This window comes from Panulirus ornatus, chromosome 68 (assembly GCF_036320965.1).
Source record: "Panulirus ornatus isolate Po-2019 chromosome 68, ASM3632096v1, whole genome shotgun sequence".
NCBI lineage: Eukaryota > Metazoa > Arthropoda > Malacostraca > Decapoda > Palinuridae > Panulirus > Panulirus ornatus.
The window spans coordinates 21,487,855-21,509,022 of NC_092291.1; the positions used below are offsets into that span (position 1 = coordinate 21,487,855).

At 47.0% G+C, this 21,168-nt stretch overlaps 1 protein-coding gene across 2 annotated transcripts in view; it reads right to left on the reverse strand.

Annotated features, from left to right (window-relative positions):
• LOC139747284 (uncharacterized) overlaps positions 1-21,168 on the reverse strand; it is a 169,280-nt gene that overhangs the window by 43,765 nt on the left and 104,347 nt on the right. For both annotated transcript variants that reach the window (XM_071659392.1, XM_071659391.1), the window contains one exon: positions 7,858-7,912. The gene's annotated coding sequence lies outside the window, so the exon portion shown is untranslated. The remainder of the gene's footprint in view (positions 1-7,857; positions 7,913-21,168) is intronic.

Below are 21,168 nucleotides of genomic sequence, written 5' to 3' on the forward strand. Positions count from 1 at the left end.
TAAATGGACCTTTTTTTAGCGCTCAACCGCTAACATGGCTGAGAAAGATATTGGAAGCCTATCATATTTTTCTTTTTTTTCTCCTGTTTCATGATCGACCTTGTTGGACGAGTGTTTAATTGAGAGAGAGAGAGAGAGAGAGAGAGAGAGAGAGAGAGAGAGAGAGAGAGAGAGAGAGAGAGAGAGAGGAACCCGAGTCTGGCAGGTCCCTTGGTGGTAACAGGTGGTGGTGACACTGTCTCCCGCGTCAGGGATGATCCTCTCTCTCTCCTCCAGGCCAGGAGGGACGTTCACGCCTCCTCCCTCACTGTCGCAGGTTGGACCTGGAGACTCTGCCGCTAGCAGCCACGCCAACCATCACTGAGGAAACTGTTATTTCTCGTACATGGCACATCCAGGACTTGAGCTCTGGATGGCAGTGACATACACCTCTTTCACCACGAGAAGGCAATGGCATGAACTGAACATAAGAAATGAGGACACTGCAAGAGGCCTATTAACCCATGCTAGGCAGGTCCTGAGTCTGTCCACCCTACAACCAACCACCTGAACCCATAAACACATCATCCAACCTTCGTTTAAAGCTACCTAAAGCCCTACCTTCCACTACTGTACTTGGCGGCTTGTTCCATTTATCTACTACCCTATTCCCGAATCAATATTTACCCACATTCGACCTGAATCTATTTTTTTTTCTAATTGAAATCCATTATAACTCGTCCTATCCGGTGGCGCCATTCTAAGAACTTTAATCAGGTTACCTTTATTAATGCCTCTCACCCATTCAAAAACCTCAGTCATATTCCCCTCTAGCCCTCCTCCTCTTAAGTGAGTGTGAATTCAGTCTTTTTAACCTTTCTTCATAAGTGAAGTTTCTGATTCCACCCTCCTCCTCTTAAGTGAGTGTGAATTTTCTTCATAATTGTGGTTTCTAATTCCACCCTCCTCCTCTTAAGTGGGTGTGAATTCAGTCTTTTTAACCTTTCTTCATAAGTGAAGTTTCTGATTCCACCCTCCTCCTCTTAAGTGAGTGTGAATTTTCTTCATAATTGTGGTTTCTAATTCCACCCTCCTCCTCTTAAGTGGGTGTGAATTCAGTCTTTTTAACCTTTCTTCATAAGTGAAGTTTCTGATTCCACCCTCCTCCTCTTAAGTGAGTGTGAATTTTCTTCATAATTGTGGTTTCTAATTCCACCCTCCTCCTCTTAAGTGTGAATTCAATCTTTTTAACCTTTCTTCATAAGTGAGGTTTCTAATTCCAGGGATCATAAATGTCGTTCGCCTTTGTACTAATCAATCTACATCAACTGTATAGTATGGAGCCCACAAATGTACCGCATAATCCAAATGTGGTTTCACCAACACAAGATAAAGTTACAGTAATGCTCTAGGAGTTCTATTGCTAACAGTTCCTATTAATGAGCCCTAACATCCTATTAGCCTTATTACAAACTTTATTAATACATTGTTGCCGCGGCTTAACATCCTTGCTCACCAGTACCCTCAGATCTCTTTCGCATTCTGTTCTTCCAACAGCAATATTGTCCAGTTTGTAATCAGTATTTCTGTCTTTAACCCACACTTAAGTGTTGCCCATATGTTGAATTCCATTTTCCATGTACGCGCTCATTCTGATCATCTATTTAAGTTCATCTGCAAATTCTGAATTTTCATCTGAGTCAATTACGACCACTATTTTTTTTTGTATCTCTCTCTCTCTCCTTTCTTTTTTTTATCATCAAACCAAAGTATCCTCCTTAATATCAAGACAATATATGGATGATTTTATTTTTTTGCTTTTCACTTAATTCTCTCGTAAATTTCCCATAGCATTGATTTAGGCAGAAGAGATCGTTTCTTTATTTTCTAGGACTGAGGCGATGATAGTACCTTTCATAATCCCATTCATACTGATGGTCGAAACGTTTTAAAAGGTTTAGAAATCTATGTAGAATCCATAAAGTATTCGGTTCTCTGTATCAGTATTGGAATCACGATAATGCTCGGGTTAGTCACGGTGATTAGCATCTCTGGTGTTGACATGAGTGAAATAGGTGTTGTCTTGGAGGTGGGGGAACCTGGGGGAATGTCGAGGTCGGGGAGGTGGCAAGCTCGATGGATGGGTGTGTGTGTGTGTGTGTGTGTGTGTGTGTGTGTGTATGTGTGTGTGCGCCTGGATGCCCGGCACCGAGGCATTGTTTGCGTAGTGAGTCAATCTGGTCCACTGCGAGTGTGCCATCCGTGTGTGTATTAACCTGGTGGAGGTCATTGAGGCCGCGCGGCGCTTCCCTCGGCCTCGTTACACTCTTACCAAAGGTCAGCCCACGGAGGTTAGCCGCGAAGAGAGGGCCAACTTGTGTCGGTCACCATGACTCTCTCTACACGGGAAGGTCAAGAGCTGGCGGGAGGTCGGCTTAATTGCCGTCAGATAGAGTTGGAAGGAGAAAGAGCGCGCCACTCTTTGAGGGGTCCAATTACCGTAAGGAGGGCGAGAGTGTAGGGGAAGAAAGGGAGGAGGGAAAAACATTTATGGAGGTGGATGTTGTGTGCAGGTGGGTAGGTGGATGGGTCACAACAACACGGAGCCAGGTGGAGCAGTGGACGTTCGTGAGGACGATATAAGATAAGGCCATCATGAGCTGAGGAGGTCAAACAGATGGGATGACACTGATGTTGTTTCTGAGGTAGGGTACAGTGCTATGCGCTGGGAAAGATAATGATATTAACCTGGAGGGGACGTGCCTCTGGCAGAGGCTAGAGTTCCTTGAATCCTAAGTGGTCTCAGGCAAGTACTGTGGTTGCCAGCACAAGTTCTGGTGTATGTCTTCCCTTTCATTGTCCCATTTCTCTTACTTTCCAAGATTCATTTAGCCTAATGAGCGGAAGTACTGAAGCTGTCTAAAGTGGAAATGCATAGGTGACAACTTATGATAAAATGGTTAAAAGAAAACCGTAGAAAATGTCTTTTTCTTAGCATAGCTGTGCCGGGAGCATTACAGGAGCATAACACACTTATTCTCCGTCACACAGTGTCACTGATTTGGTTGGGCGTTGTGCAAGGACGATCTGGAAGGTGGTCGTAGGGGAGTGGTTTCTGGCACTACCTGCCACCGCCACGCCTCAACACAACACCTTCGGGAGGGCTCCTTACGTGGCACTTACCTTGATACCGACTGCATCCATCCTCACGTAAGTTTTTAGGAGGATAATACACAAGAATGCACATGGGCAAGATAGAGGACACCTAGTCTGTGTCTGTGTATCCCTCTGTCTCTCTCTTCATCTCCGTCAGGATGAGTATCATTCACATTATACACCGGTGCTCAAGTCGTGAACCCTCTCTTGTTGTGGTGTTCCCGCCAGTAGAGTAGGTGGGGTTCAGTCCCTCATTATAAAGTTCGCAGAAGGAGAACACTTCGTCCCCTGTGCTCCTCCAACTCTCCCGTGTTGGCTGGTCTTTCCTCCAGCCCTCCTAGTGCTGGCTGGTCTCTCCTCCCGCTCCCTAGTGCTGGCTAGTCTCGTCTCTATCCCTCCCGTGCTGGATGGTCCCTCTTCCAGGCCCCCAAAGTTGAAAGGTCTCTCCGCTGAACGTACCAGACTTAGATGGAACAAGACTTGGGTAATCCAGAGTTACTGTCGACGAAGAATCGAGTGAAGCCACGCGAAAAGATTATGTGAGACAGGGAGGCGAGGCGGCGCTCATGTACTTCCACGTCGAGTGAGACACTTTGTAGCAAGTGACCGCGGCAAAGGGACTGGAATGGTGCCCTGATGATCACGGGAAAGAGGCTGAAACCTCCAGAGAAATGAGGAACGCTGGGGGAGACTTTGGAGGCACAGCAACAGAAGAGGCCGAGGCCCAGACACAGCAACAGGTGTGGCTGAGACCCAGACGCAGCAACAGGAGTGGCTGAGACCCAGACACAGCAACAGGAGTGGCTGAGACCCAGACACAGCAACAAGAGTGGCTGAGACCCAGACGCAGCATTAGGTGTGGCTGAGACCCAGACGCAACAACAGGTGTGGCTGAGACCCAGACACAGCAACAGGTGTGGCTGAGACCCAGACGCAGCAACAGGAGTGGCTGAGACCCAGACGCAGCAACAGGAGTGGCTGAGACCCAGACGCAGCATTAGGTGTGGCTGAGACCCAGACGCAACAACAGGTGTGGCTGAGACCCAGACACAGCAACAGGTGTGGCTGAGACCCAGACGCAGCAACAGGAGTGGCTGAGACCCAGACACAGCAACAGGAGTGGCTGAGACCCAGACACAGCAACAGGAGTGGCTGAGACCCAGACACAGCAACAGGAGTGGCTGAGACCCAGACACAGCAACAGGAGTGGCTGAGACCCAGACAGCGTGAAACCAAATGGAAATAAAAGTGACCAGACATCCCGAGATTTTTCCCAGACGGTTTAATCTATAGCCTTTCTTTGACAACGAAAACGAGAGGACACTGATCTGGTAGGGGGAACTGACTCTTACCTCAGAACCTCGAATCATCTTTTGTCGTTCAAGATATGATGTTTATGTTTTGGTAAGGAATCATGATGCTGAGACGGAGTTGCGGATCGTCCAGTGATCACCCATATTTAGGCCATCATTTGTTAAGTCCAAGTTATTTTACTTACATTTTTTAGCTACTCTGTGTACATGTTTAAGCTATTCTTTGTACATGTCCAAGCTATTCTCTGTGTATTCAAACTGTTTTGTCCATGTTCTAGCTATTCTGTGTACACGTTCAGCCTATTCTGTGCACATTTTCAAACGACTCTGTTCATTACAGAGTCTGTTGTGCAGCTACTTGACCACAGGACGCCTGTTCGAGTGCCACTTGTATAAACTATCGCTTTCCATCTGCTCGAGAGACGTGTTGCCAGGGTAGTGGAACACCTACCTGCAGCTACGGGTCACATTCACCACAGAAAATAAGTCAACCAGAAACGGTTATCAATCTTCCAGAAAAGGACGAGTCCAATATCCACTGATCCCTCACGAGTGCACCTCCCTGACCCCGAGCTGGGTCACTCTCGCCGCCGACCTTCACGATCTACAACTTTTGTTTCCGTCGAAACTTTTCCCCTCCGTCGTCGGGAGACCGTAATTACGGGTTGTGAAGGTTGAGTGATGCTCAGGTAAAGCCCAACCTGCCGCCCCGCTCAGCCAGCCAGCCAGGTAGAGGGAGGATAACCTCTGAAACATTCTGGTGGTTCATGCCACATCAACCAGACCTGTGTCTTCACCGCTTAGGATCTGAAGTCTGAGCTTCGCTAAGTCTAGCGTTTAGTGCTGTGTGTCCGCAGGAGAAAGGAAGGGCAAGAGCGTTGGGTCCTGCCGCAGGTGGCAGGACCCTCCAAGGACTTCCAGTTCCTGTGACCGCCGCAGATGACGGGTGGCCGCACCTTCCAAGGGCAAGGTAACGTTGTAACACAGCTAGGCAGTAACGCCACGTTGTCAAGCCTCCTTTGGTAACGATGCGACGAATAGACAGACAGTGAGTGATAGACAGATACCGTCTTGCGGGGTTCAGTCACAACATTCTACTGCCAGCTTTTGTTTGGCGAAGTTTTTACACAGATAACAATGCCTCTCTCGTTAGGTTCAGTTAGGAGAGTTCCATTCCTCACAGGTCGATTAAACGAGGGCGAGTTAGATAACGGTGCGCCGCCTCCAGCTGGTATTGTCTGATCCTATAGCTGTTCAAGATCCTCCCGTCAACAGTCTGGGGGAGGAGGAAGGATCTCTACAGATTTCCGTTGAAAAGGATCAGGGTTACTGGGTGCGTGTGTTTGTTTACATGTATGTTTGTCTGTGTTTACGAACGGGATTGATCGTTTAAAGTTGCGCCTGGAACAGGCGAAGAATGACCTCATCAGCACATCGTCCCCTGTATACCACATTGATCTAGTTCTTTCTATCCCATGTACGCCTCATATTATGCTGCACGTTCAAACCCTGATCGCTTGAACCATCTTTTGCTCCATCCATCCATCTCCTACTCGGTTTACTCCTTTTCCTGTTCCCTCCACTTCTGACGTGTATACTGTCTTATAACCCTGTGTTATGGCAGGTGTTACTGCACCACACGGGCTGCCACCACTATGTCGTCTGTCTTGTGGCCTATACATTCTTCCAGCTGCTTCCTTGGGGTCCACAATCGCTTGGGTCCTCCCTTGTCCTGGTGCTGGATGTGAAGGACTACACTGTTGCCGACGCTATATCATCCTCAGACAACACCGTGCATTGTCGACTTTGTGACAGATCAAATACTCCCTTGTGGGATGGCACTGTCTGCATGTCATGCTCTGAACAAAAAAGAAAAAAGAAAAGAAATGGGATGTATTGCAAAAACAGGAAGAGTAAATGAAAGTGAAAATCCATATTTGACTTTTATACTAACAAGATTTATTTTCTTCTGTTTGCTTTTTGCTGTGGTGAACATGTTTGTATTTCATTACATGTAATTGTCAGTGGCGTGTGAGTACTCATTAGTGTAGAAACTCAATCAAACATGTAATACAGAATTGTTTACAGCCTTCTTTTTACACAACATGATTTCGTGTTATATAGGATTTTTCTTTCTTCATAACCACCTTGTTGTATTTCGATGTTAACTTGACATGAAGCTGTTCCCTTCCGCAGACCCCGTTGAGCCGTACCAGAGCATGATACCTCAATATTGAGAGAATCAGACACAGCTTTCATCACTTTAATTCAAGAATTACCCTCGACTCTCTTACCAAATGCAATAAAAATGTCTCAATGTATACAGTTAGATAAGGTGTTTCCGGCCCAAAATGTCCAGCTTATGGCACTAGCCCTTAGATTATGATTAAGCAAATTGTTTTCATATTGCAAAACTTTATGAGAAGAGCAGCGCAAATACATACATTATTTTTTCATTTTTGCGAGCTTCCGGTTCTTCGCATGATGGACCAATCTCCTTCAGGATAAACTTTCTGACCTTTGCTACAGTCATACCAACTAATAGAGCTGAGACTTTCACACAGCGGGAGTCCTGGACTTTACAAAAATTGGCAGGATAGAAAAACGAAATAGGTCTGCTCTCCTAAGGAGACGAGGACCGAGAGTTTATAAAAGTCGCGCGTTAGGTTATGATATGATTAACGTCAAGTTTTCCGTGTTAATTGGAAAGAAAATATGGCCTGAGAGAAATCAAGTTTCAGGAGAGAAATTAAATGGAGAAAGATATAAAAGTTTGTACGACGGAACATTGCACAAGAGACAAAATGAGTTTAACAACATCGTGTACTGTGAGGTGTGGGGGACAACCATGCAGTCAACTCTGGGATAAAGAACGACCACACAGTTACTCAGTGGGACATTGTAGGACGACCATACGGTTACTCGTTGGGACGTACGACGACCACAGAGATATACATTGGACGGAGGTCCACCAAGTGGCTCCACACACACACACACACACACACACACACACACACACACACACACACACACACACACAGTAGGGCGACAACCACACATCATGACTGAGCCAGGTGCAGGCTGCCTCACACTGCCTGACGGGATGTTAACGAAGACGCATGATAGCTGACGACACCAGCAGCTGCCTTGAGGATCCCCTGTGGGAATTACCTGCCGAGGATAATATCCGTCGCATCCACAATGGTTTTCTTTAAGCAGACTTTAGTAATACCTTCGTCGTAGAAAAAAACATCTTTTGCTCTGAAGTCTTCGCACCAGGTACACATAACAGTTAGAGTCACACAGAGACATGTTAGAATCTAGATATAGTCTGTCTGTATCCGAGTAGCAAGTGACGAAGTGTCACACTGTGTGTCTATCCAGAGAGGCTTGGGGTCGCACGTCTTACCTTGTATGTATACAGCCGATGTACGGGACTTGTGGCGCGCCGAAGGACCAGACACCTGAAATAAAGGACTGTGATAATCGGTGCTGAAGGTTATGGAAGAGGTGGAGGATGGAGGGGGACAGGAGTCAGGTCGACAGGAATGGCGAATTTCTGTACGTAGGATCTTATATCAAAGTACACTCATAGGTTGGTAGGCTCAACCCATGCGTTGGACAACCTCACCATTATCGTATACACACAGTATATATATATATATATATATATATATATATATATATATATATATATATATATATATATATACATTGGGTGTATACGTATATCTAAAAAAAGGCAGTAATAACCCTTTCAATGATTTTATTTATTCATCATACATTCAAAAGAGTGTTTCACGATTGTTAAAACATTCCTGAACTTTTTCATTAATAAACTCGTCATCCCCATTCAGAGAGTCTGTCTGAACGCGATTTTACACAGACGATGGAATGAATATCTTATATTTTCATTTCAAAATCTGCCCAGTTTGTAGGGGGTGAGGGCTGTTGTGGTATGCATTCCCTGGTGGGACAGTTAGCAACAGTGTTATGTGATCTCGAGGGTAATTATCAAGCTTATTACATCAGTAGCGTGAAAATAATGTCCTACTGGTGCTGGAGTGTCCGTGTCCACACGGCGACATGACACTGGCTAGCCTAGCCACAACCTCTGCTACTCTGGCCTTCCCATATGGCCACCTGCTTGTGTGCTGAGGTTCCCAGAGAAGGTAATCTGGCCACCAAACGTACACATCAGCCCTCAGGGTGGATGTTTATATTACCACCAGTACACAACAACCTTCAGGGTGGATAGTATAGCACTACACCAGTACATAGCAGTCCTGAAGGTGTGCAGTATAGCCACAGACATAACCGAGCAGCCCTGAAGGTGGGTAGTATAGCCATCAGCATTATATAGCGGACCTGAGGCTAGTATGGAGAGGTGCTGGAGCCGGAGGACATAGCTGGCTGACTGTATATAAAGCGGTCGTGAGAGTGGGTAATACAGCCATCAACTTTGTTCGCTGATCTTGTGGTTGTGTTGTGCAGTCATCACCTGTGTCCATATGGCCTAAATCAGGATAGGTGTCATAGCCACGATCTTTATAGAGAGGTGCAGAGGCGGACGCCACAAGCAGATCGTCTACTGCTGGGAAGTCAATACCTGTGTTGTGTGGTCAAGAAGACAGCCACTGAGCCTGCAGGTAACTGTGGGATGTGGCAGCCCCTCCCAGCCAGTGGCGTCCACGTGCATCCAGTTCACAAGGGCCGAGTCAGCCTTACTCTCTTCTTCGTCTGATATAGTTCTTCTCTCTGGAGCTTCTGAGCTGACCCCAACACCCCTTAAGGAACTGACACTCGCAAACGCTCACAGCAAACTCTTATCAATGCAAGTATTCCTCACTAGATCTCATATTCTTCCACGAAACCAACAGCAACCATAACACATCTTTCCCTTGTCCCTGTACTCTACTTTTGTCCATAATATTCCTCATCATCAACCTCTGCAACCCCTAACCAAACCCCCCACGTCAACTCACTAATACTCACCAACCCCCACACCACCTTACATTAATTCGTGTACCTTCCTTACCATCATTAGCAACCTCATTAAACCCAACACGTTCCCATACTAGCCCTCACCCGCTCGTCAATCCCACGTACTCAACAATTTCGACAGCAACTTATCCATACATTTCATCCAGTACTAACTTCCTATTACCGGCTTTTCAGCTCAGCGATGCAGCCCTCTAACGACCTTCCCGTTGTCTCAGCAACCTCCAGACTCCTCACCATTTCCCACAATCCTTCACCAACAGCCACACTCCTTCACCATCACCCAGAACTCTTCACCACCTCCCACACCCCTTTGGCCACTAGTATAATGCCGTGGTACAGAATGACGCCCCACGATCCACAAGCTGTCAGGGTGCGTCAGGTGTGGTAATGTCATGGGTCACCAGCCTTGTTATACCATCGATAAACATGGTAGCGTATATAATCATGGCGAAAATATTCTGCGCTGCGACCGGTAAATAGATCACTTGTGTTCTGACCTTTGTTCATCCTCACCAAGAGCAACTAATAGGAATTGCGTGTGTATATATACGATGTGACGAAACAAGAGCAGAGGTTTCTGCTGAAGAGACGTCCCTGATGAACACACGGCAGATAACGAGTCTGGGAGCGAGGGACGCGGAGAGCTCTCTCTGCAGGGAGGAACAGAACTGTGTGTAGCAGTGACTGTGATGGCGAATGGAAAGGAGATTGAAGAAGAGCATTTGGTTATGAGGATGTATATGTGAGTGAGACAGAAGAGGAAGAAATGATCAACTTACTGAATACCCCTGTCCTAGAAGGCGGGGAATTATTTCTTCCACTGCTACACCTTGATGTGGGCGGTGGCGCAAGAGAGGACACAAGAGTGCACAAAAGGTCAAGGGACTAGGGCCGCAGTGAATGAGTTATACAGAAGCGAAGGCAAGATGAATGGTGATGGTTCAGCTCAGTGTGTGGTAATCTAGAGCCGTCATAATCACGGAAAGGTGGCTTCCTTGACTCCAGCCAAAGCCGATCTCGGTCAAGGTGTAAGATATCCTCAGCAGGAGCAGGAGGTATCAGCAAGATACGCTACCACCATGAGCGACTTGAGAACCAGCAGGAGACGCTGACAGCATCTGTTAGACCCGGGTGACGAGGTGAGGTAGCGCGCACCTCACCCGTGTGGATGGGCCGCTGTGTGAGTTAAAAAGAAAAGTTCAGTTTTATCTGACACTTGCCGGAGCTGCTGCTGAAGGCGGAACGTTACGCATCTCCCCATAGCTCTCTTATCACCCTCGCAGGTAGCTCTTTTTCCTCCCGACCCACGACCTTCCCACCTACCCTTTCCTCATTCACAGCCTCCCCTCCCTCATACCTTCCCAACCCACACCTCCGCTCTCCTCCTTCCCACCCACACGCCCGTATATACTGCGGCTGGTGAGTTGTTTGTTGGGTTTTTACGGCCATCGACCTATGAGGAAGGTCATTAGGCCTGAGCTGGTGAGGACCGGAGGTTCTGTTAGTTAGCTGGCGGCGGAGAAGTCTCAAATTCTCTCCTTCGCTGAAGGAGTCATGACCCAGCACCAGGTCGTGCAGAGATTGAAAGGATTCTACTGCATCCAGTACCACTCTCCGTACCTAGTATTCCGATCAGCACATCAACCAAAGGACCACAAGGACGAAATGAAGTGTAATGATATAACGAACGTCTGGAGAGAGATTGACTGAAACGGTTTTCATTAGCTGGAGTTTACGAAACAATATACTCGAGAGATCTCATTGGAACGATGCTGAATCCTCTTGAAATGACTCCCATTAACACTTCGAGCTGGTCCAGTGTGTCATCAGACTGCAAATGAAAATTTCCCTCTCCTGAATTTTACGGTTATATCATCCAGCACGCATGGCAACTTTGATCATACATACTACGTATTGTTTGTATTAAGTATAGTATTTACTGCATAAGGAATTACTAAGTTAATATACACGTTGATATATATCAATTTTTTTTTTTTTGAGAATGGCGGCGAGGCGCTTTACGAACGCCATATTAAAAAACACTCACAGAACCCTTGTGGGTTTATGACCCCTGCTGCTGACGTCGCCTTCCCCACTGTTGCCAGGCAGCGACGGGCACCACTACCTTGTTGTCGTAAGGCTTGCCGGATCCAGGTGAATGGTAACACTTGGCCTGGGATATCCTCTACAGAGGCGGATTTTAAATTAATTTTGGAAATGAAGGATGGGGAAATAGTGTGTTCCGTCTTTTACTTATTAGAATTAAACCAACACACACACACACACACACACACACACACACACACACACACACACACACACACACACACATATCTCCAGGCAAATTGGCACAAAGCTGAGGTAACAGGTAATATATATATGCAGGAAAAGTTCAAGTCAGTGTGGAATTAATTAAGCAAATTTGACAGGCCTGGTCATAACAGGTTGACTGGCTCGCAGCCCCTTACGTAAGTCAGACTTGGGTCTAAATAAAGGCAAAATCCGTGTCGACCAACAACTTGGCACACGTACTCATTCTAGTGTGGAATACGATGAAGTAATTGTTTCCATAGACAACGTCCTCGGCGCAAGTAATCAATAACGGAATCACATGGTTGCTATGCGTATTTGTAACTAATCCAGGACTACCATGCCTTTACGCAGTTGTGATTCTCCCGTTTTACAATTCAAATTCTATTTTTCATGTTCAGGTATTTTCTATGTCGAGCTTTGATGTCAGGTCCATTAGCTAGATGCAGATGAAATGCTGAAAGGTCCGGGATGATATGTGTTCTGTGTTTATTTAGAGTAACTGGGAGTTTATCCCCTGCATTGTATATGTAGAGATTTGACTGTATATGTATTTTTCATTACGATTTTCCGGAACTTGTCTCTGTATTTTCCAACGTTTTGATGACGGGAAGATTAATGTGATTTGAGAACGACATTCTTGCACCCTGAAGGCGACGCCGCAAAGGCCAGCAGCACCTGGTACACAGAGAGGGTGGAGAGCGGGGTCCGTGAATCACCACCACCAACACCGAAGCTCCAACACTGTCTTGGGGCTGAGCGATATCTACCGTCTGTATCGACGAGAAGTATTGACGACCCTGTATCTGTCTTTTTTTTTTTTGCCAGGCTGAGAAGCCTACAGAGGGCCGTGTTGGGCTGCGGCTCTGATAAAGCCTGCGAGGTCGACTCAGGTTATAGAACATTACACTATTCACGAAACGAACTGATCGATTTGGTAAGGCTCTATCCTCCCCCAGTGGTGTGTGTGTGTGTGTGTGTGTGTGTGTGTGTGTGTGTGTGTGTGTGTGTGTGTGACTCGTGCCTACGTGAGCGTTAATTTGATTGTTGAGGGAGCAGCTAGGGTCGTTACTACACTCATGGCTGGAAGCCACGCAACCTCTTCCCCAGTTGTGGTCACCTGCCCTCTCTCTCTCTCTCCCTGTCTTGGTGATGTCTTGCTCTCACAGTCTTGTGTGATGACTAGATGCGCTCCCGTCCATGAGCACTCCCTCTTGAGTGGCGACTATGTGGGCCTCCCCTCCATGTGTACTGTCTCTTAAGTGGCGACCAGGTACGCCCCGTCTATGAGTGCTTCCACTTGAGTGGCGACCACTTGCGCCCCGTCCAGGCGTACTCCCTCTTAAGTGGTGTCCGTGTACCTATCTAACTAGCCAGTGACTAATTGCGTAAATTACCCGAGAGGCCTTTTACGTCGTCCCATACCAGGTGTCTGAGGGGGGCCTTCCTCGTGACTGCTGACCATATGGCCTCCATCTGGGTTAGCCACGGCGTTCCTAACCTCTTTTATATGGTGACGCAGTGACAGTGGTGTTGTGGTGGGGGGTTGTGGTGTAGTGATAACTATATAGTGATGATGGTTTTAAGAAAATAAGGGTGTAGTGAAAATAAGGGTGTAGTGAAGAAACATTATAACAACAAGTAATAAGATCATCAAACATGGAGGGGTAATAATTCCTCGTCACCGGGCTCTTTGTCGTCCGCAGGGTCAGTTTCGTAGCACAGGGTCTGCAAGAGAGACACTTGGCCAAGAATCACGTCTCATGATCATCTCGATCAGCCTGACGTTTCGGCGTCTGAGTAATCATTACCGGACCTCTATCTATGAGACGACCATCCTCGTGAATCCCTATCATCATCCTCCTCACTCAAATAACTAGGTTGATCATTTGCTTCCCAGGAGTTACTCTCTAAAGCCCCGTCTGGTGAAACGTAGTCTCCCTGATAGTCAGAATTACGCTCAGAAGACGACTGTTCTGGTGACCTGTCTCCCTCAGACTGTTCTGGTGGACTGTCTCCCTCAGACTGTTCTGGTGGACTGTCTCCCTCAGACTGTTCCAGTAGACTGTCTCCCCCAGACTGTTCCAGTAGACTGTCTCCCTCAGACTGTTCTGGTGGACTGTCTCCCTCAGACTGTTCTGGTGGACTGTCTCCCTCAGACTGTTCTGGTGGACTGTCTCCCTCAGACTGTTCTGGTGACCTATCTCCCTCAGACTCTTCCGGTGGACTGTCTCCCTGATAGTCAGAAGTAGGATGTGTCGTCTGTTAGAGTAAACAACCCTTCCCCCTCTTGAACGACAGTCGTTGTTTTGATCCGTATATAGTATAAGGTGCTAAAGTTTTTCTCTGTGTAGGTAACACCTGCCCTCCCTCCTCATACGTGCCTACGTGCCCTCAATCACAGGTGAGGGCCAGGGATACCAGCCTTTTGGGGCCAGCGTGTCAGCAACAGCTGCAGCAGGAACGTAATAATCTTCGCCCGGAACGCAGAAGGTAAACGAATCGTTGGGGGTGAAATACGAGAGCTGCTTCCCGCCCTGTCGAGCGTAACCCAACTCTGATGGGGGGGGGGGGGGTTAGTGTCTGCCGTCTCCCTCCTCCTCCTACGGCATCTGCAGGGTGGTTAAGTGCCACGTCCCCTCCTCTTCCTTTAACTCCTGCCTGTCGTTCGGTGTATTTAGACTGCCAGGCGTGACGCTTGTCATGTCAAGGTAGCAACAACAACAATCCGACGTCAACCATCTCGCCTTTTCCTCCTTTGTGTATACCTCGGTGATCCCCACTTCCGTTTTCTGCGTGTGCTTCGCATTCCCTGACAAGCGCGATATACATTCTCTCGATACTTGCCGAGAAAGGCTTTCACGATAATTATAATCATACAGTCCAGGCAATTGTAGCATCGCGTACATACATCCGAATGTATCACTGTATTTACCATGATTACAATATCATCTGACCTTCTGAGAGAGTCGCTGTAATCTGACACTTCAGTCAGATATCAAGCCCATCTGTGGATGAGATTCTCCATGACTACTTGTATTCTAAACGTATTAGATACCCAAAGACGGAAACGAAATAGATGCTCTCTCTCCTACATCAGGCTCTCTGTCTGCGTTGGACAATCGCTTCCTAGTATATTGTATTGGGAAATTACTACCGCTGGCAGACCCCACGCCTGTGCCCTGCCTCGCGCGTGTTGCTGGTGACGGATCGGTGCAGATGGAAACAAGATTAGAATCATCAATATTTAGCAGACTATCAACAGATGCGTCACTCTCGCGAAATAATCCTCCTCCTGATCCGTGGAAGGTGGTGGGGTGGGGGATGGCCAGGATGATCAGCATTCATGAGAGGTAAGACTCAGCAGTCGGGAGGTAATGGAAACAAAACAGGTGTGAGAAGATGTGCAGGAGTCACCTCGGCCCAGACGGAGCCTCACAGGGTTGCTGGACGTAAACAAAGCTGAGACGGGATACTCCCCCACCCTGAACTATCATAACCCAAGTCCTTCGATAGAAAATTAGCTACGGTTAATGTACATCATTACCTGTCTGTAATTACCTGATGGTTCTGCACGGGGAGAGAGTTCTACGTTCGCGAGCAGGCCAGCGTCCCTTGAACACTATACTATCGTACAGCTTTCTAAACTAATGTATGCTGTCCGCATTCACAAATTTCGTCATTATGCTGTCCGCATTCACAAATTTCGTCATTATGCTGTCCGCATTCACAAATTTCGTCATTATGCTGTCCGCATTCACAAATTTCGTCATTATGCTGTACACATTCACAGATTTCATTATGCGTATTCCATTCATCCACTTCCCCTATACTATTTGATCATTTAACATCTTTTCTATCAAGTGCCTTGTTCTGTTTCATGTTGTGGTCTCTGGTTGTTCTGTCCTTGCTTCTGCCAGAGAACTGCTCACTGTCTCCATCACCAGACTGGTGTAAAAACTTGAAGGTTGTGTTTAGAGAATACTTCCAGTCGGTTAGATCAGAAGAATATTTCTCATCACTCCAGGTCCAGGTGGATGGAGATAAACAAGGAACATCTTTTGACTGTCAAATAAAGGGGGCGGGTTTTAGGAACTGCAGACTTTAGGGAGGGGAACTGCAGACTTTAGGGAAGGGGCGAGGGGTGTTATTGATGGGTTCTCGGGCCTGTGGTGAAGAAGAGGAGGTTAAACGTAGGGAAAAGTAGGAGTGCCATAGAGTCTTATATTTCTAATGCATCCGAGCGTTGTTTATGATCTGATTACCGATAATACACGATAAGGGTCATTTACCCTCAAGAAACGAAGCTGTTACCCAAGGTCGACGGAGATACGGGTCTGGGGCACTTGCTATATGGAGATGACGCCGAGGTGTTGCACCCACGCCACCTGCTCGGCGGAGGAGAGTGGTAGACGCCTGGAGCCTGCTGGCTCCCCGGAATCCTTATGAACCCTTGGGACTCACAGAGGTGGTCCAGCCCAGTGAATAGTCATTTGCATATGAATGTGGGTATTGGCTCTTCCCCCTGTACCCTGGGATGGGCAGATTTATATACATACTTTTAACCTCTCTCTCTCTCTCTCTCTCTCTCTCTCTCTCTCTCTCTCTCTCTCTCTCTCTCTCTCTCTCTCTCTCTCTGTCTCTCTTTCTCTCTCTCTCTCTCTCTCTCTCTCTCTCTCTCTCTCTCTCTCTCAAACGAGTCATGACCTCCTCATCGCACAGATCTGACCTAGTAAAAGAACTGGGTGTTCCACTAATCGTGTCATATCTTTTTTTTTCTTCGCTCATTTGAATTTGGGTCTGGAGAACACTGAGGTCTCTGACTGTATCAGAGGTATGCAGGAACGTCAGGTGAGAGAATGTATTTTCAGCGAACAGTTATAGTGCGATCAAATGCTGTGGATGCAACAGCACAGCCTGATAAACAACTTCATATTATTACGTCAGTTAATTCTTATAGGGTCTTCGTAAAATGACAAAATAAAGGGAAAACCATGCAATATATATATATATATATATATATATATATATATATATATATATATATAAGAGTTGGAGGAAAGGAGACATACCTCTTTGCACACATCAAAAGCGAATACTCATTTCTCCTACGGTTAACGTGAGATCAGTATGTGCGGGGTAGTTATTGGTGGCGGCGTGAGGAGGGAGAGCCAGGTCTGATTGGCTGATAATTGGCAAGGCTAAAGGAGCGTTGACGGACGGGGTGTGGGCTGGGAGGGACCCACGAGGAACCCGCCCCTAAAACTCCACCCAGGGAGGCTGGCAGGCCGCCCACAGCTGAGTCTTACGTAGCTCAGGGTTCGATATATTTTTTTTTCTATGCTTCATTCACTTTACTTCTTGATTTTTTGTTCTTAAACACATGTACACTCATATATATATATATATATATATATATATATATATATATATATATATATATATATATATATATATATATATCCCCAGAGGTTTTGGAGTTTGAGGTAGAAGTATTCTTTCAAAGGTGTTTTGACTAAGTCAGCTGAGCTGGTCGATAGAGGCGAGGTGTAGGTGAGTCGTGAGCAGGGGTGCTGTTGGCAGGGTAAAGAGCAGCCATAGCCCGCCCCACAACACACTCTTGACGTCACAGTGACGACCATGTCACTCGTCAGGTCGAACCTGGGGGTATTATGGTCGAGCTGAGGAGGCTGCTGCTGCTGCCATCTTGGGAACATTTTTAGAAACGCCAATTCTGGAGGGACGTTCTCTGTGTTGTACGGGAAGCCATTGGCCCAGTGTATAAGATACAAGCGAGAGGGTTAGTCAGCCTCTATCATGGTGACAATGTAAGACAGTGATGATCTCTAGCAGCGATGTCACTCTCGTGGGCGATGGAGGATAAACACGGGTCATCCCAGTGCCGTCCACACGGCTTCGATTCCCGGTACCGTACCGCTCCTGGAAGTGGGAGAGCCTCGTCTGGCGTGAGTGGTACTAGGGATGAGTTTTTGATGTCTCTTCCCTGTATATTTTTTTGGTTTAAGCTTCCATTATTTTCTCTATATTGAAAGACATAGATATTTTCCTTTATCCTATAACTATATTTCTCCTCCATATGTGAGGGATGTGTGTGTGTGTGTCACTCCCATCGCCCGTGTCTCTGTTGGTCTTGTGTGACGTGGGTTCGTATACTATGATCGTACATCTCTTTGCCTCACTGGGGAAAATTACCCACCTATCTCTGATATAGCTCGTGTCCTACTAGATTTCTTGATTCCAATAACTCTACATAACTTGCTTGCTAAATGTACCTTCGTGGTGTAGGGGTAAGCGCCCCTTTCTGCCCAGTGTCAAGCGCATAGGTTCGAATCCCGGTTGTGGCAGTCGGTCGACAGTCACCCCCTCGGGGTCGGTTGAAAAAAAGGGATACCTGGCTTAGGCTAGGGTATATATATATATATATATATATATATATATATATATATATATATATATATATATATATATATATATATATAGCTTTATTGAGATGGCTTTGATTAGGACTATAGTTGCCCGTGCCGTCTCTGCTAACGCACAAACAAGCATATTGCTCTCGTCTTATTGACTTGCTCCCGCGCGAGCATCTTTGCCACTATCTCCAAATTTCTGTGGCCATATTTCTCTCTCTCTCTCTCTCTCTCTCTCTCTCTCTCTCTCTCTCTCTCTCTCTCTCTCTCTCGGCGGTCACGAGCTGTGTGCGCGGTGTCACTCGCTCAAACGCCGTTGGTGAACATGGTAAGGTGGTGGACGCAGCACCTGGGAATAAGGTCATCAAAGCTCTCTCACTCTTGCTTATCAATACAGTTTGGGCCATTCTTTCGTCAACTGTTTCATGATCATCGTTAACTTCATGATTACATTCAGTTACATGCATGTATTTGTATTACAGTAAGCATAAGAGGGAAGCATATATATATATATATATATATATATATATATATATATATATATATATATATATATATATATATATAAGAAAGAGGCAAGGATTTTCTTGCCTCTTGTAACCTTGAAAGGGAGGGGCTGGAGCGCCCTTTCGGTAATCCTGTGGAACCTTTGAGCCTTCATGTGTTGTAGCGTGAGGGGACTCGCGAGATTTTACAAGGTACAGTGCGGCTCAGACCGACCCCCTCTCCTCTCTCCCTCATGCCACGCACTCGAACGGCTTAGGGACCTTCATCCCGTCTCTGGGTGGCCGGAACTTCAAGGACCCATTAGCTGAGGGAAAATTAGAAGAATTCTAGAACTAACAGCCTTTAGAGGAAGACTACTGTAGATGATGTGTCACGACATGTGGCGGGAAGTGTTTAGATGTGGGGGACTCCCTTGATGTAGGGGTCTTCTTGATGTGGGGGTCCTCTTCATGTAGGGGGGTGTGTCCTCTTGATGTCCAGGATTCTTCTTGATGTGAGGAATCCTCTTGATGTGGGTGTCCTCTTGATGTGGGTGTCCTCTCGATGTGGGGGTCCTCTTGATGTAGGGGTCCTCTTGATGTAGGGGTTCTCTTGATGTGGGTGTCCTCTTGATGTGGGTGTCCTCTCGATGTGGGGGTCCTCTTGATGTAGGGGTCCTCTTGATGTAGGGGTTCTCTTGATGTGGGTGTCCTCTTGATGTTGAGGTCCTCTTGATGTAGGGGTTCTCTTGATGTGGGTGTCCTCTTGATGTTGAGGTCCTCTTGATGTAGGGGTCCTCTTGATGTAGGGGTTCTCTTGATGTGGGTGTCCTCTTGATGTTGAGGTCCTCTTGATGTAGGGGTCCTCTTGATGTAGGGGTTCTCTTGATGTGGGTGTCGTCTTGATGTGGGTGTCCTCTCGATGTGGGGGTCCTCTTGATGTAGGGGTCCTCTTGATGTAGGGGTTCTCTTGATGTGGGTGTCCTCTTGATGTTGAGGTCCTTTTGATGCGGGGGTCCTCTTGATGTAGAGGTCCTCTTGATGTAGGGGTCCTCTTGATGTAGGGGTCCTCTTGATGTAGGGGTTCTCTTGATGTGGGTGTCCTCTTGATGTTGAGGTCCTCTTGATGCGGGGGTCCTCTTGATGTAGAGGTCCTCTTGATGTAGGGGTCCTCTTGATGTAAGGGAGTCGTCCTCTTGATGTGACAAGGCATTGGGAAAGGCCACTCGAAGTTATGGCTGTATGTTCTGTATAGAGTCTGTTTCCTGGAACTGCACGATGGGGATGGAGAGCGGCAGCGTAATCCAAGTCAAAGAGAGAAAAAAGATGTTAAACGCCTTCAGACGCGTCACTGAAAAAGAGAAGTCGAGGATCAATTCAGAGTTCTGCTCCTTCACGCGAAGCTCTCGTAACTCTGGTGGTGTTCACAGTGGGGCCTGTGTCTCGTTGTTAGGGCGGCTGGATGAAAAGAGAAGGAATACAAGTGAGAATGAGGGAGAAACTGGATTGTCCGTGATCGGAGCCCGCATGGGTTCGATTCCTAGGTACGACGTTCGACCCACAGCCAATCCCACCTGTTTATCCTCCCTTTGGGGTTGGTCGATGAATGGGTACCTGGCTTCGGCTGGTGTGTGTGTGTGTGTGTGTGTGTGTGTGTGTGGATACACACAACAGTAAAGACATGGTACATGTATACATGGTTATGAGACGGGGCGACACGAGTGTAAAACTCTCCTCTTAACCCACATTTACGTAGTAATCACGCACTCACTCCGTACCAACAGTTAGATACACAAGACAACTGGAAATATCATCAACTGCATTTACTTACCCTTCCCTGCCAGACCATCTTTTATCTATATAGTTTCCCCCACTATGGCCACTAACCCCACTATCTTACCTTCGTCACTCATGTCATCTGGGTTGTCTCATTTCCACGGCAAAGTGATATATAATGTTGGTGTCTTCCAGACCATCCGTATCTGCCACCACGCTCTCCTGTTCCACAGGCTCGCTCCCACCATCACTCCCCTGCTGCTGCTAGCAGCACGTTGTGTGTTGGGCTGTTGGTTGATAGTGGGAGTGGTGGTGACAGGGGGCATTAAAGTTGCCATTGCTGGACGGCACAAAGAGAGAGAGAGAGAGAGAGAGAGAGAGAGAGAGAGAGAGAGAGAGAGAGAGAGAGAGAGAGAGAGAGAGAGAGAGAGAGAGAGAACGATGGAATGGACAGACATCATAACTCCTTTGCCTAGCGTCGCCTTTGCTAGATGGAGGGGTCGGTCGTGTTGACCCGTTCATCATTGACGTGAAGGATCAGACCCGTCCTACGGTGGGTCGTGTATTGCTACAGTAAGAGGAGGAGGAGGAGTAATGTCTTCCTTGAAGGCTTGGCGGCAGTTCAGTGCACGCTGCCACACAGCTGGGTGGTGACTGAGGTTATGATGATCTGCATTACCCATATGCTCGACCGCAGCTGTGCTGTTAATGTGG